Genomic DNA, 15,274 nt, shown 5'->3' with positions numbered 1-15,274 from the left:
AAATGATTCTCAACAACAGACACAAGGTCATTCAATGGAGAAAGGATAGTCTCTTCAACAAATGGTGTTGGAAAAATGGATCCACATACAAAATCATAAAATTGAACCTGAATCTTACAACCTCTCAAAGATCCCCCCCCTGCATTTTAATGTAATTCTGTATAACACGTATATCTGTGTTCTTCAAAAGATTTACTCTCTTTACATACAAAACATATGTCTCCTACTTCTTCTTCCATTTTCTGGACCACTGTAAATTTTTCCTGGTAGATTCCATATTTTCTGTCCATTTTATTCCCAGTCTCTGCTATTTTTGGGGAGGTCTTCAGTGACCAATATTAATTGGACAATAAAGGGTGGGATATAAAATACAATCCAAAGGTGATCACCACCTTCCATTTGTATTAGTCATGGTCTGAAATGATACTTATTTGTTTCCTGACTTTTGCCTTTTCTATCTCCTTTCTAGAATGCAAGATCCATGAGAGCAGACACTTTCCTGACTTGTTCAGACTTTTGGGCTTGGTGTCCAACATAATGTCTTGCAGACAGTTGGGGTTTTATAGACATGAATGCTATAAGTACATAGAAACAAAGGTCAGTAAAGAATGAGAAGCCAGGATAAAGAACAGAGAGGTGGAAGAAGGACAGAGTGGGATTCTCTGTTAGGAAGCTACATGGTTTGATCATTCATGTGAGCGTGATAAAGTAGTGAGCTGTGTTCGTCTGTGAGTGTCTGTGTGTGTGCATGCATGTCTGTGTACAAATGAATTATGTGTTCGACTGCGTGTATGTAAAGGAATATGTCTGGCTATGTCTGGGCACTTGGTCTGTGCAAAGGTATCAAAACGAATGCTGTATGGTTTCTGCTATCTAGGCAAGAGGAAAGGAGGGCAGAGATGGGACATTAGGCTTTAGTATCAGCCATGTGCATATAACTATAGCAGCAACCAAGCATAAATGTCTAATTATGATGTTGCATTATATTTTACATTTCTGATTATGTGGAATAATAAAATCTTAGGCATTCTTTTTTAGTTGTGCCCCTTCCTTCTTCTTTGTCCAAATTTGGAAATGTTTAATCCATTAAGTTTTAAAACTTCAATAAACTTAAGGTTGGTATTGTATGTTTACCTATCAGATTGTAAATACAATTTACACAAAGTTGCATACTTACTCATTTTTGCAAAGACAAGTACACAAAGGTGCATAGTCCGTAACTGGGAAATTGTGAGGCTGCAGATCCATACTTTCAGGTTTGCTCTATCATGATGCTTCTGGTAAGGATCATCAGCACACCAGTTTCGCCTCTTCCAGAAAGATGTTGTCATTTTATCTAAGTGTTTGCTCTGGGTTTTACTGCAGGAAATAAATTCCCTCAGGCACCTTTTTCTTGTGTATTTCTTTTTCCATAATTTTTTTCTTATAACTAGTCTTTCTCCTTAGCCAATGCCAGAATGAAGTCAAGAAACCCATAGATGACAGCCTTCACAGCCTTCCTCTCGCCTTTCCGTGAACTGATATGCCTTGGCAGTTATGACTGGTGGCAACTTTAGGACATGTGGAAGCACGAGTGCCACTCTGCTAAGGATCGTTGCGGAATGCCCACATGTCAGGTCTCTAACAGGTGTGAGCAGAGGAAACAACTGGTGTCTGAGTACGACTGAAGTGTCTGGTGGACAGTGTAGAAGTAAGACAGGCATTCTTGGCACAATTTAGATAGGCTGAAGAAAGCAAAATATTCAGGGGCCATAAGATTCCCAAGGCTGCTGTGTGTCTCCAGCCACCATCTTGCCACCCTCTGGCTGTGCATGTGTTTGAGGGACAGCTCAGGAAATCACAGACCCATGTACCTTCAGTATGGGAAGTGGGCTTCAGAGCCATCTTTAACGTTTTTGACTTGATATCAGTTAAAAAGGTTGGTAAAACGTTCGTGAACCATAGTCATCTGTAGCTCTTCCAGCACACTCAGTGTCTGTTATATGAAGATGACGGTACAAGAGAGAAAGCAAATCTTCCAATGTTCCACTTGCTATAGTGGAAAATAGTAGAATAGTGTATAGCATCCAGATCTTTGCTACTACAGTAAACACATGTCAGTGATCACGTCTCATAGACACTAAAGAAGGCAATGGAGCAGCAAGTCAATCGGGAAAGACAGGTTTGTTCAGATAATTTATTAACCCTGCTTGACAATAGGCATCTTGTTTTCTTTTTCTCTTCTTATTTTTAAATATTTTTTTTTACATTTAATCACTGTAGATCTTTACGACACACACCATGGATTTTCTCAACATGAATACACTGTATATTACTCCAGTCAAAGTATTACTCTTTTTTAAAGTAGCAACCAATCAGCTTGGGGCCCCCCCAGAACCTGGATGTACATTTTGAGCAAGTATCTTCACATTGATCCCCAAGAGAAAACTAAATGAGGATTCAGTGCTAGTAAGTCATCTTATTACTCTAGCCAGAAAGAGATGTGAATTAATAATCAATAATACCTGGGTGTTATTTAACATTGTCTTGGTTTCAGTATGGAAAAAGCAGAAAAATATGCTTTCAATCTTTCCCCATAATTCAATATTTTTTAAATTTACTTTTTATTTTTATTTATTTTATATATTTAATCACTATGCATCACTGAGCTTGTACACTTAATTTACCCCACATGGATACACTTCACATCAGTCCCGTTGAGGATACAAACCACATTATCATCAACAGATAATAATCCATTTATATGTCCCATAAATGTCTTGCCTCTCCATTTTTCTCCTTAATTTCTTTCCTTACACTCTCCCCCCACATTGTCTCCAGTATCCATAAGACAATGGGCATTTAATTGTTAATTGCCTTTCTGGTTCATCTTCCTGCAAAGTTCCTCCTGCCAGAACTCTCCCATGGTTTAGAACTGGACTGGTCATACAACCAAGTAGCAAGACCTTCAGCTTGGAGATAAGATACTGTGGGTTCAGACACTGGCTCTGCTACTTACCAGCTGTGACTGGTGACAAATTACCCAGCTTCTCTCTGAGCCTACTTTCCCGGGGATAAATAGCAGTACTAACTTACAAGGTTGGAGCAAGAATATACTAGCACTATGTTTTGGAGAAATAGATGAGTGAAAGGATTGTTGCAGTATGCCACAATCAGGAGGCAACACATTGCTTGGCACATCATAAAATATTTAATGATATTTTAATTTTAATTTCTGTGGAATACAAAATAGTATTTTAAAGCATGTATGCAGTGTGTGATAATAAACATAGCTCTCATTTTCAGTATTTAATATTATACAGTGCACATTTGAGGGCAGAACAAAAAAACTGGATTGTCAGTGAACTTTTTACTCTCTGGTGCAGTGCTCTGTAGCCGATGCCTCTTGTTTCTGTGCACTCTTGCCTCTGTTAGCTGCTTTCTCCTGAACCTCCATGTCCCCATTCAGCAACTAATATCTACCAAGGTTCTCTCCACTTCCATGCTGCCAAGTCCTTTGGCTTCTGTGAATAAATACACTGTGCACTTGTTAAGTGAGGACATACGGCATTTGTCTTTCATAACTTGCTTATTTCACTTAGGATTTTAACTTCTAGGTTTTTCCACTTGTCTCAAATGACAGGAATACATCACTTTTTATTCCATTGTGTGTGTGTGATGCATTTTCTTAATAATCAGTATTTCTTTTTTTTTTTTTTCTCTCCATGGAGCATGCATGCTCACCAGAGAAAGACAGACAGACAGAGAGGAGAAGTGAGAAATCACCCCCCCCAGGAGGGATGTTCACACTGTAATCCTTTCTCCTCCATTCTCCTCTTGGGATTCTGGGTATGCACACACACACATGCCCAATGTGTTTTTCAAGCCATCCAGTCTGATATTTGAACCATACGTCTGCCATGTGAGATCCAGCCACCTTAATCTTCATGCTACTTGCTGGCTCCTATACCTATTATTTTTTTCAAAATCATTAATGCAATAGCTAATATCCATTAATTTATTTGACACTTATATAATGTATTAGAGAAATTTTTTTAATGTTTTGGATTAGAAATTTGTGTGATTGAATTGTTTCTCAACAGTTATACGAAGTCTATTTTATTTACTTTCCTTTAGCAAACAGACTAAACTTGAATAATGCCCAGTACTTGTCTCTATAAGCCCAGTGTTACCAACATGCCCTTATGCAGTGCTCTCTGCTTGGTACCTCCTCCTTCAGAAATGTTCAGGGTTCTAGGCTCCGCTGCCTTCAGCTTGCTCATTGCTTTAAGCATGTTTGTACCTCCCTAAACTGACTCTTTGTGTTTGAGACTCTGAATAGTCTGTCCCTCCTAAACTTTTTTCAGGAAGCTATTTTCATTACTGTCTGCCCCAAGCCCTTCAATTTCTTTCCAGTCTTCCCTCCTTCAGTACTAAACTGAGTCCTGCTCCTAGAGAACCAGCCCAGCACTGAGCACAGGTGTTCCTAGGGAGAAGACGCAGGCTCCAAGTTGTACAATATTCTGTATAATTCACTTTGATCTAGCATGGCTGACATCTTAAGCCATTTCCTGTGTTCTCTGCTGCCTTCCCTCCCTGGCTCCCTCCCACTACCCCCCTCCTCAGGCATCCTTGCTTGATGGACCCAGTTTTGGATACAACGATTGCACCTCAGACATTCCTGTTGTCTCTTCCTCCCTCCCGCAGGACTCCCAGATTCTTGCGTTTCCTTGAGTCACAAGGAAACATCCTGTTCCGTCCATTGCACACCCACGGGCTGGCACTTGTCAACCCCACGATTAGCAAAAAGCCTTGAGCCTTTTTATTACTCTATTCTGCTGTTCTGCAATTTGCTATGGACTATCTTCATATATATTGTAGAACAGATAGACTCACAAAGAAGTCTGAGCGGCTCCCAGAGCAGGGAAACTGTGGACATAAGTGCAATGCCAACAGGTCAGCTGATGATTTACCTAATACCAAAGATCTGTTCGAATCCTGTGGAGGGACCCAATGTGGAAATGCATCCACTTTCTCTCTCTTTCTTGCCCAGATCTATTAGGAAGCCAAGGCATTAGCTCTGCTTTCTTTCTTTACTTATTGGTCCGACCTTCTCACTTGGGAGAAGAGTGTCCAGATAGTGCCAGATGGGAATGTAACATTACACAGAACACGGCCTCTGGGGATGTCTCCAAAAGACACACATCATGAGTGTGCGCCACCACACTTTGTTCAAGGGTCCATCCATTCACCAGCGCAGGGTGACAGCTGAAAAGGATCAGTGACATCTTAGAGGAGAGGCATTTGAGATGGTGAAAGATGTTTGCTTGGGCCCCATTTTTCTTCCCCCCTTCACTGGTTAAGTCTGAAGGAAGCGCTCACTCAGGGTCTGCTATTATTCTGCCTTGACCACCATGTGACCTTCATTTCCAGGAGCTGACTCAGATGATGGATTCTGGAATGGCATTAGAGTTTGTTGGTCTTTTGCCCTTTCCTGCCTTATCACCAGTGCTGTGGAACTTATCTTTGCTTATCTTTTTCCAACTTATAAAGCTTTCGGTATCAATCAAGCTAGACACCTCAGGGGTGACAGAGAGTGCTGGCATGATTCACTGTGAGGAAGACTGTGAGAAGCTGCCTGCGTTTGCTCTCCCCACGTCGACCGTGACCTTTCTGCCAACTCACTGAGAAAGGAGAGGAAGCAATCACGCAGTCCCTAAATTCATTTACACCTTGTCTGATTCCTGATGATGATGGCACAAGAAGGATAGGCTTGAAATTACCACAGTTCTGACACATGCCAAGGACAAGAGAAAGTTCCTTTTTATCCAAGGAACAAGGTAAAGTTAGGGCTGCTCCGATGGCAGCCGGGCTACACCTCCCACTCCCCCCCTCCACCCATACACACTAACAGCAGCAAATACAGCACGGAAGGATGGAGAGAGTTTAAGCTGCTGCATGGACGTACTTGGTTGTGTCAGTGTTTTCTCACACGTGTTATTCCAGGGGAAAGTCAAACTCATGAAAGTGACCTGATCCTCACCCTCCCACAATGGGATACAAGCCTGTGAAGAATTAGAATGAGCACTCACACGTTCTACTTTCAGACATATTGTTGAGGTCCAAAGTGGTTAAATGATTTGCCTAAAGTCATGCAGAGAATTGGCAAAAAGAAACACAGTCCTATCACAAAAGAGGAGGAGGACTTTGATAATAGACAAAACAGTGTCTGATCCTGTTCTCTGCCTTGCCATACAAGTCATCATAAGCAGGTTTTGCAGGCTCATCCCTTTTGTGAAGTAACAGATGAAAATACTTACCTCACTATGTAATCATGACAAATTTTAAAAGTAAAAGATGCAGTTACTATTGCAAATCCTGGCACACAGCAGTGTGAAAACTGCCAGTTGTTGACTTTCTGTCTTTGCTGTGTCTAGGCCGTGAGCACCGATCCCACAGGGTCTCGGAGATGGCATCTTCCACGATGTGCTGCCCCAGGTCTGGGAGCTCCTGTGTGTCTAGGCCAATACCCTTCCCCCCTGACAGGCACAGAGACCTCCTTTTATTCTTACAGATGCCTTAATACTTGCCAAAAGTGTGAGGAGGGGGCTGGAAAGCCTCATGGCTTTATTAGGGCATTACTTCAGCTCTGAAATGACTGGTCAGTGTTTGTGAGGACTTTGCTATGAGCAGCATGAATTTCTCTATCACCTGAAAAATGATATGTCAGCCAGCATAGAGCTGGGTTCAGGTAAACATTAAACCTTATCTTCTTTTTTCTCTTTTTTCATCTCTTTTTTTTCTTTTCCTTTCTGCTTTTTCTTTTTCTTTTTTTGTTTCTTTTCTTTCCACTTCTTATTCTCTTTTAATTTTAATTTGCATGCACTCAATGAGGAGAGAGAGAAAGAAATGAGAATACACCTCTGAGGGGTGATGGCCACATAGCAATCCTTTCTTCTCCATTCTGTGACAGGCAGGTAGCTCAGTGAGCAGGCGGCCCTGAGAAAATAGCAGAAGGACACATGCCATTATCAGGAGTTACAACCAGACCCTCCATGAAAATGTCTTTTCCCCACACAGCTCCTGGCACCAGGAAGATGAGGCAAATTCCATTTTTCTCCCTTGATACCTGAGGAAGATATGTAAGGGTGATTGTAAATTTCCCTCTTAATCATTCCTCATAAATACAAAAAGACTCAACAAGACTATTTGGTCAACATCCTGATTCCCACTGGGGTAATGAACTAATTGGACAGTTCATCCTAATAAGGATGCTCCTATCATCGTGGCTCACACTGGGCATGTGCAGTTAGGTCATCAAATCCCTCAAATTCTTCACCTGTGAAAGAGATGCTCAAGCCCAGGAGAGAGCCCGGGAATTGAAACAAAGAACATAGATAGTATGACAGACCTCCCACTGTTAAATATTCATCATCTCTAGTAATAAAAATAACATCTAACCAGTTCCAAATGCAGTTGCTACCTAGCAACCTGCCTGCCCAAAAGTCTTTTGGGTGTACTTCTTTTCTAAAATCTTTCTTTCTTATTAAATTCTCTTTTCTACCTACTTTTGTTGTGTTTGTGATTTTATTTTGCACCTAGGGACAGGTCTCTAATTTTAGTAGTCTGAAACCAAAAAAACAAGAATTTTACACAATACAGCTCAGCACTCTCCCATCCTATGAACATTTTGCCTTTTGAGACTTGGGTCACACACATGCATGTGCCTAGAATTTTAAGGTGCTGAGTCCAGGACTCAAATCACACAGTTGGCTATATGCTATGCAAGCATCCTTACTACCATGCCACTGCTGCCCAGAAATCCCCATCTTCTTAAGGACAGGACTTCAACCCATCATTATCCCGAGCATCTGAGTGGTGCTCCTCACCTGGGCCCTCCTGCCCATCCACTACAAAGCACCTGCCAGTTGGCAGTCACAACTCTTGGGCACAAATTCAGCTTTGAGATTCTGCCATCCATCTGCCCCCAATTCTCCTCCTACCCAAACTCTCAAACTTTAAAATCAGACCTCTTTATCCCTTCTTGAAGCCCCTATTTTCTTTTTTTCTCTCAAAGCACTGATATATGCTCATGTTCATGTAAAATGGCTGGAGCCTAAATCAAAACAAAATAAGAGAGCTGGTTTCCTGTCCTATTTTTCAAGATCACTTTTCTTCTGAATTGTAATGGCCAGGTATTCACTGCTAGAGGGGAGAATGTCTAACCTAGTCCAAAAAGATTCCAATAGCCCTCAGAAAGGACAATGAAGAAGTTGAGTTTTTGTTCTAAAAAAAGATCAAATGTCTGCTTCCCATTGAAAAATCAAACTGATTTTTAAAAACAATGAAAATCAATTAACACTTCTCAAATTAGAATGATTTGAAACAAAAATGGAGTGATTGATTCTTGCATAATGTTTCACACTGACTTCCTCAATAAATACTCACAGGTTTCCTATCTGCTTATTAATCAGTACGAAACTGATGAAAAGAACTTCAAGTTGCCAAGGCATAGCCTAAAGAAGACACCTTACTATGAAGCTTCACTTCTAAGCTCTGCTGATGTGCAGGAGGTCTTCACAGAGCCTCAGAAGTAACTAGTGAGCATTTCCACACATTAAAAAGGGCATAGCAAGATACAGAGAAAAAAGAATCATTGAATTCAATACCAAATAAACCCAGTTTTAGATCTTGTCTTGACTACGTATTGACTTTATTTATTTATTTATCTATTTTAGGGAGACCTTTCTTATAAAGCGCATGTGCTTGTTGGAGAGACAGGGACAGAGAAATGAAAAGCAAGAAGTCACCCTCTGGGCAATGACCACACTGCAATTCCTTCGCCTCAATTCTCTTCTTGGGATCTTGGGTACATGCACACATACGTCCGGCATGAGTTTTAAGTAACTGGGTCCAAGACTCAAACTATGGTCAACTAAGTGATAGTCCGGTGAGATAACCATTATGCCATCTACTGGTCTCCATATTGACTTTATGATCTTTGGAAATTAATTTAGAATCTGCCTCAGTTCACTCACATGTAAATTCCCTTGCTATTCATACATGTGTATGTGAAAATTAAGAAAAAATGACTTACAATGTGCTACTCTACACACACACACACACACACACACACACACACACACACTACCATTGTGAAATTGGCCAAGAATGGCATTATGCCGAGATGTAAACTATTTCAGTGTTCATTTGTCTTAATTTTAAGTTGAGCTCTGACTAGTTTGATTTTTTTATTTTGTCCCATTTTTCATTTGTTGAAATGGTTAACAAATTAACATTTGTCTCCATTTTGCTATTCCTCTTGAATTTCATTATCTACAATGTATTTTTCATGCATTCAAGTTCCTCTGCCTGAATCTTTTTCATCTGACATATGTCTGGTCTTAGTCCATTAAGTTCAAAATCCCAGTGCCCTCTCTATAGTGTTTTAGAACACAAACTTTTGATTGTTATGAGTTTAAATCCATTTCCACATCTTAGCAGTTGTATAAATTCAGGAATGATTAACTTCCCTAAACCTCATTTTCTATACAATGTAAACTGAACTAATGACATCCATCATCTCTTCCTTGGGAGTTAAGCAAACCAATAAATATGTGCATGTAATATGTGTGTGTAGGTGTGCTTGGTGATAGAAGAGCTCTATAAGATATGTAGCACAAGATACTAAAAAAAACGGCCACTGGTGTAAAATTACTACAACTAATGTACTAGCGTTAAGTATATTTTCCTTAATTATTCTTTCAGTAAGTCACAATCAAGCACGCATGGTAATATGCTGCATGAGATGATACTTGGTGTTTCTTTTCATCCCTCAAAACATTGTCTAAATTATCCTCTTCTCCCCATGAAGCAGTTCACCATATGCACATTCATGTCTGGAAAATTGGCAAAGGGAAAACTGTCTACGTTTTCAAAGCCATCCAATTCCCCAGCCAGATCCAGAAGTGTACGTGAGCGGACAGTGACAAATCTTTGAGATAATAGCAGCAGGCAAGATCACGGAGGTGAAGAATCTGTTATCTGATGTAAACTGCTCATCCATGTGAGGTGAATGAACTCTTTAAGGGGTGCCGTTTAGTTCATGGGCAAAGATAATTTACTGAACACTACCCAGTGCCTCGGGCTGCTGGATCTGTTCCATTTGGCTACACAGACAGCGCTCACGTGCTTGTTCATTCCTCCTTGTACATCCAAGGTTGGGTCTAACTCATTAATAAGAAACGACAAAGGATCCATGTACATCCTACCACTGTACACCTTTACTAATGACCCTTCCAAATTTCCAGTGCATACATTTTGTTTGATGGAAGTCTTCTCTTTGTTTGGTTTGCTCTTTTTTCAGAATGGACAGGTGTCTTGCTGGATGTCAGAAGGTCACGGTCTTTAGAAGTCTTCAGGCTTGGATTTGTCCCCATCTTAAGTACTGTATGACCTCAAGAAAAAATCTCCATGACCTCACAAAATAGAATATTTGTTACATAACACACACAATGTACTACCTATTCATAAAATAAGTTATTGACAACATTGCCTTCATCAGATTAAGAGCTCTTTGCAGCAAAAGAAACTTGAAGAATAACAGCAACAATTACACAGGTTATACAAGTATCTTGTACAAAGAAATAAGGAAACAACACACAGCACATTGGAAAAGGAGGGTTTCACAAAATGGAAAATACAAATGGCTGACAACCTTGATAGTGGTCAACTTCATTAGCAACCAGAGAAATTCAGCAAAGTGTCTAAAATGGATGAACGCAGGAGTGGCAGAGATGTGAGATAATGATTTGCTGCTCGGAGACAGCTGATGAGCAGGAAGTTTCACAAAGACAGTTTAGAAAAAAAATGACATAATGTACTAAATCTGAAAATGCATGTACCCTGAGGCTATGCCATTCCAGTACTTTATAAAAACGATACAGGGGGAAAATGTCTGTGTCCTCAGAGACATACCAAAATTAAAACTAGAAACAACTCAGATGCCCATGAGTAGTAATAAGTGGTAAGTGTGATATAGTCAAACAATGGGGCTATAAATAATACTTAGAAGATGAAATCTCCAATTCTCAGTTCCATACAGTGTGGATAAATTTCACAAGCATAAAGTTGATGCCAAAAAACAAAACTGGGCATACTAGGGGTCCGAGTGTTGAGACCAGTCTGACATAAGGAAAATTTCTGAAATGTGGACACAACTTCATAATCGCTACACGATCTGCTGGCCCCCAGTACGCGCAGTCTTTCATAACCAAATCTTTGCCCTCAATGTAATTTTTTTCAAGATCAATCCATATTTTAGCAAGCATTAGAAGTTCTTTCTTTGGGGATCAGCAGAGGGCATAATGGTTATGTCACTGGACTCCCACATAGTCGGCCATGGTTCAAGTCCCAGACCCAGAAACTTGAAATTCACCCGGGGCGCATGTGTATGCTTGCCTCAAATCCTAAGAGGAGAATAGAGGAAAAGTGATTGTGATATGGATATCCCCCCTTGGGGGTGATTTCTCACTTTCTTTCTCTCTGTTTCTCTGTTTTTCTAGTAAGCACACATGCCATATGGCAAAAATCTCTGAAAAAAAATCTTTTTTTATTGCTAAATAATGCTCTGCCATACACTTATACTACATTAAATTTATCCATTCATCTATGAATTGACATTTGAATAGTTTCCACGTTTTTGTGCTATTATAAATAATACTATTATGAACATTTATGTGCTAGTTTCTAAAAAATAAGTTTTGATTTCTCTTGTATTTATACTTAGGAATGTAGTGTCAATTCAGATATTAACTTAATACTTAGTATTTTCATAAACTGCTGACATATTTTTCCAAAGCTACCCCAACATTTTACATCCACTCAGAAATGGCTGAGGGTTTCAATTTCTCCACATCCTCCCCCATATTTTATTTTTTGTCTTTTTTGTTTTAGCTACCCTAGTGAGTTTAAAGTGGTATATCACATTTTTTAAAAAGAATCACTTATTTAATTTTATTTATTATTAGTATTAGTTTATAATTTTCTACAGGGCACATATGCTCACTAGACAGAGACAGAAAGAGAGAAAAAGAGAGAGAAAGAAAGTCTGAAACTTGAACCGCGATTGGTCATGTAGTTTCCCCCCCACACACCTGTTGGTCAACCAACATTGTTTTGATTTGCATTTCCCCAATGCTCATGATGTTGACCATATTGCCAATTTTTTAAAAAAGATTCCTTAAAATGTTTATGGAAAATTATGTATTATTAAAATCTATGCATAAGTTTCAGGGGTATTGGCACCAAGTTAAAATCGAAACATGTCTTAGTAATATCTAGATTGAGGTACAAATAAGAATATGTCATCAGTGTGAAAAGGCACCCCCCCAGGACTCAGTCTGTGGCCTGGTGGTTAAGGCAGTTGGATCCCACATGGCTAACTTCACAGTTCAAGGCCCTGAGCTGGTGGCTTACGGAACACACTTGGCATGTGTACATACATGCATAAAATTCGGAAAAGAGGAAGAAATGGAAAAGAAGAAATTTGTGGTGTGACCATTCCCCATATGGGGTATTTTCTTGTTTCTCTCTTTTTGTCTCTTTCTCTCTGGTGGGTATACATGCCTTCTGGCAGAAATTAAGAAAAAGAAAGAAAGAACTGCTCTGTCAAAGCAGCATGAATTCTACTAAAATTAAAGCATGAACAACATCTAGTTTATGGTGAAGCTTGGATGGAAGAATGGTGAAATCAGTGATGACTTACTTAAAGTTTATGGGGACATTGCTCCAAAGAAAGCAATTTATAAATGAATAAATCCTTTTAAGAAAGGACGAGATAAAACTCACTGATACCTTCAGTGACCATTCACATGAATTTGTGAAGAAGAGATGAATTTTGTTCATGCTCTAACTAAAGAGGACTGATGAGTAACAGTTGAAACAATAGCCAACATCACAGACATCTTATGTGACTCAGCATACACAATTTTGACTGGAAACTTAAATTTGAGCAGACTTTCTGCCCAATGTGTGCCAAAACAGGTACATGCAGATCACTTGCATGCAATAGTAGAGCTTTCAATGGAAATTTTATATAAGTGGGATCAAAATCCTGAAGCATTTCTTCAAGTAATTATAACAGGAGATGGCATGTGGCTTTACCAGTACAAACTTGAAGACAGAGGCCATCAAATCAATGGCTACCGAGACAGAAGTGGTCCAGTCGAAGCAAAAGCAGACTGGTCAAGAACAGGGTCAGGGCAACCATCTTTCAAGATGTTCAAGGCGTATTATTGCTTGTTGACTTCCAGGAGGGCCAAAGGTAACACCTGCTTATTAAGAGAGTGTCTGAATGAGGGCCAGCTTGTGGCATGGTGGTTAAGGTACTGGACTCCCACATGGTTAATCCCAGTTCAGGTCCCAGACTTGGCAGCTTACTTTCTCACTTTCTCTCTCTCTCCACAACAAATTAAAATAATGATTATAAATACAATTAAATAAATAATTCCTATAAAGAGAAGAGTGTATTTTAAGAAAGTTAGTCAAACTTTAGCATAAAAATGCCCTATGCCCTGAAAAGCTTCACTGGGGAGTCCTTCTCCACCATGGCAGTCCTCCCATCCACTTCTCTTGTCAAACACGAGCACAGTTATAGAGAATTTCAGTGGGAAGTCATTAGGCATCCACTTTACAGCCCCAATTTGTCAACTTCTGATTTTTTTTTTATATTCAGAAGACTACAACAACAAAAAATTTGGTTAGGAAAAATTTTAATAACATAATAAAAAGAATAAAATAAAAATGACATAATAAAATTTTTTAATAAAAATTTTAAAAACAAACTTTTATTGTTTTCTAAACATAAAAATAATTTTTAAAAGAGCACTTATTTTTCTTTTTTTTCTGTGTGTGATGAAGGAAAGGAAAACTTTACCACAATGAGTAAAGCAAAGAGAGGAGAGAGCTAATGCTGAAAAGACCCAGTCATCCCAAGGTGTTTTCCACATGCATTTTTTAAGGACCAAATTAGAGGCATGGGCCCCAGGCACATGATCAGTCCCAGGAGTGGTTCAAGAGGGCATGATCATCTCATAGGCATTCTTGGTTAATTAAGGCCTTAGATAATCAAATTTTATTCAGATTTCTGGAGCCATTCAGCCTGGAGTCTTTGAGCTCACAGCCAGCAGTTTTGATCATATAAAACATCTTACATATTGAAATTAAAGTATTATCTTTTTTTAAGTGAGAGTTTTTTTATTTTATTCAAATTTCTTATTATTATTATTTTTAAACATTTAATTGCTATATGTTATTTGTCTTGTAAGGAAAATTTACCCAACATGAAATACACCTCAAACCAGTTCAGTTGAGAATATTATACATGCTATCATCAACAGTTTATAAACCACAGATGTCTTGCCTCTCTATTTTCCCTCTCTGATTTCCCTCCCTACACTCTTCCCCTCTTCCACCCTCCTTCCACACTGTCTCCAGTGTCCATTACCATTTTCACTGCTTTTATATCCTTTAAGCTTTCAATCTCTACCATAGAGTACAGACAGTGAGCATATATTAAGTGGAGACATACAATGTCTCTCTTTCATAGTTCGGCTTGCTTCACTAAGCAATAAAGCTTCCATATTCGACTACTTTCTATCAAATGCTAAGGTATTGTTTTGTTTTTAATGGCTGAATAGTGTTCCATAAAATATATGTGTCATACTTTTTCAATCTATGTGTTTGTGGACATTTAGGTTGATTCCATGTCTTATCAATCATGAATAATGTCACAATAAACATATGGTAGTTCTATTTGTAGGTCTTTGAGGAGCCTCCATGTTGTTTTCCACAAAGGCTGGACCAATTTATACTCCCACCAACAGTGTGGGAGAGTTCTCCCTTTTTCACAACCCCGCCAACAGTTACCGCTTTTTGTATTGCTATTCTTTGCCATTCTGACAGGGCTTAGAGCACCTATTTTCTACAGATGATAATGTAAAAAGACTGCATTAGTACGATAAAATTCCCAGGATGCTTATATCTTTAGGGAATGACTAAATGGCAGTTATCGTTGCTTACAAAATTGTCTTGATAAAGCTTATGTCAATAAAGTCTATATTTTAAAAATTGTATCTATTAATTTCATGTTTTCACAATTTTTTGAAAAAAAAATTAAAATATATCATTATTTTAAATTAATTCATTTTTTGGAGAGGTTTTTGCTATAGGGTGCAGGTACTCACTAGAAAGACAGAAAGAGACAGAAAGACAGAAAGTGAGAAATCACACCCAG

General features: G+C 39.0%; 1 pseudogene; it reads right to left on the bottom strand.

Moving 5' to 3' along the window:
• Positions 1-465: 465 nt before the first annotated feature.
• LOC102469730 (39S ribosomal protein L35, mitochondrial pseudogene) lies at positions 466-1,884 on the bottom strand (annotated as a pseudogene).
• Positions 1,885-15,274: the final 13,390 nt, after the last annotated feature.

Source organism: Tupaia chinensis, unplaced genomic scaffold (genome assembly GCF_000334495.1).
Source record: "Tupaia chinensis unplaced genomic scaffold, TupChi_1.0 Scaffold000335_1, whole genome shotgun sequence".
In the NCBI taxonomy this organism is placed as follows: Eukaryota; Metazoa; Chordata; class Mammalia; order Scandentia; family Tupaiidae; genus Tupaia; species Tupaia belangeri.
The sequence above is the reverse complement of the archived record's forward strand: the minus strand, read 5'-3'. Positions and strand labels throughout refer to the sequence as shown.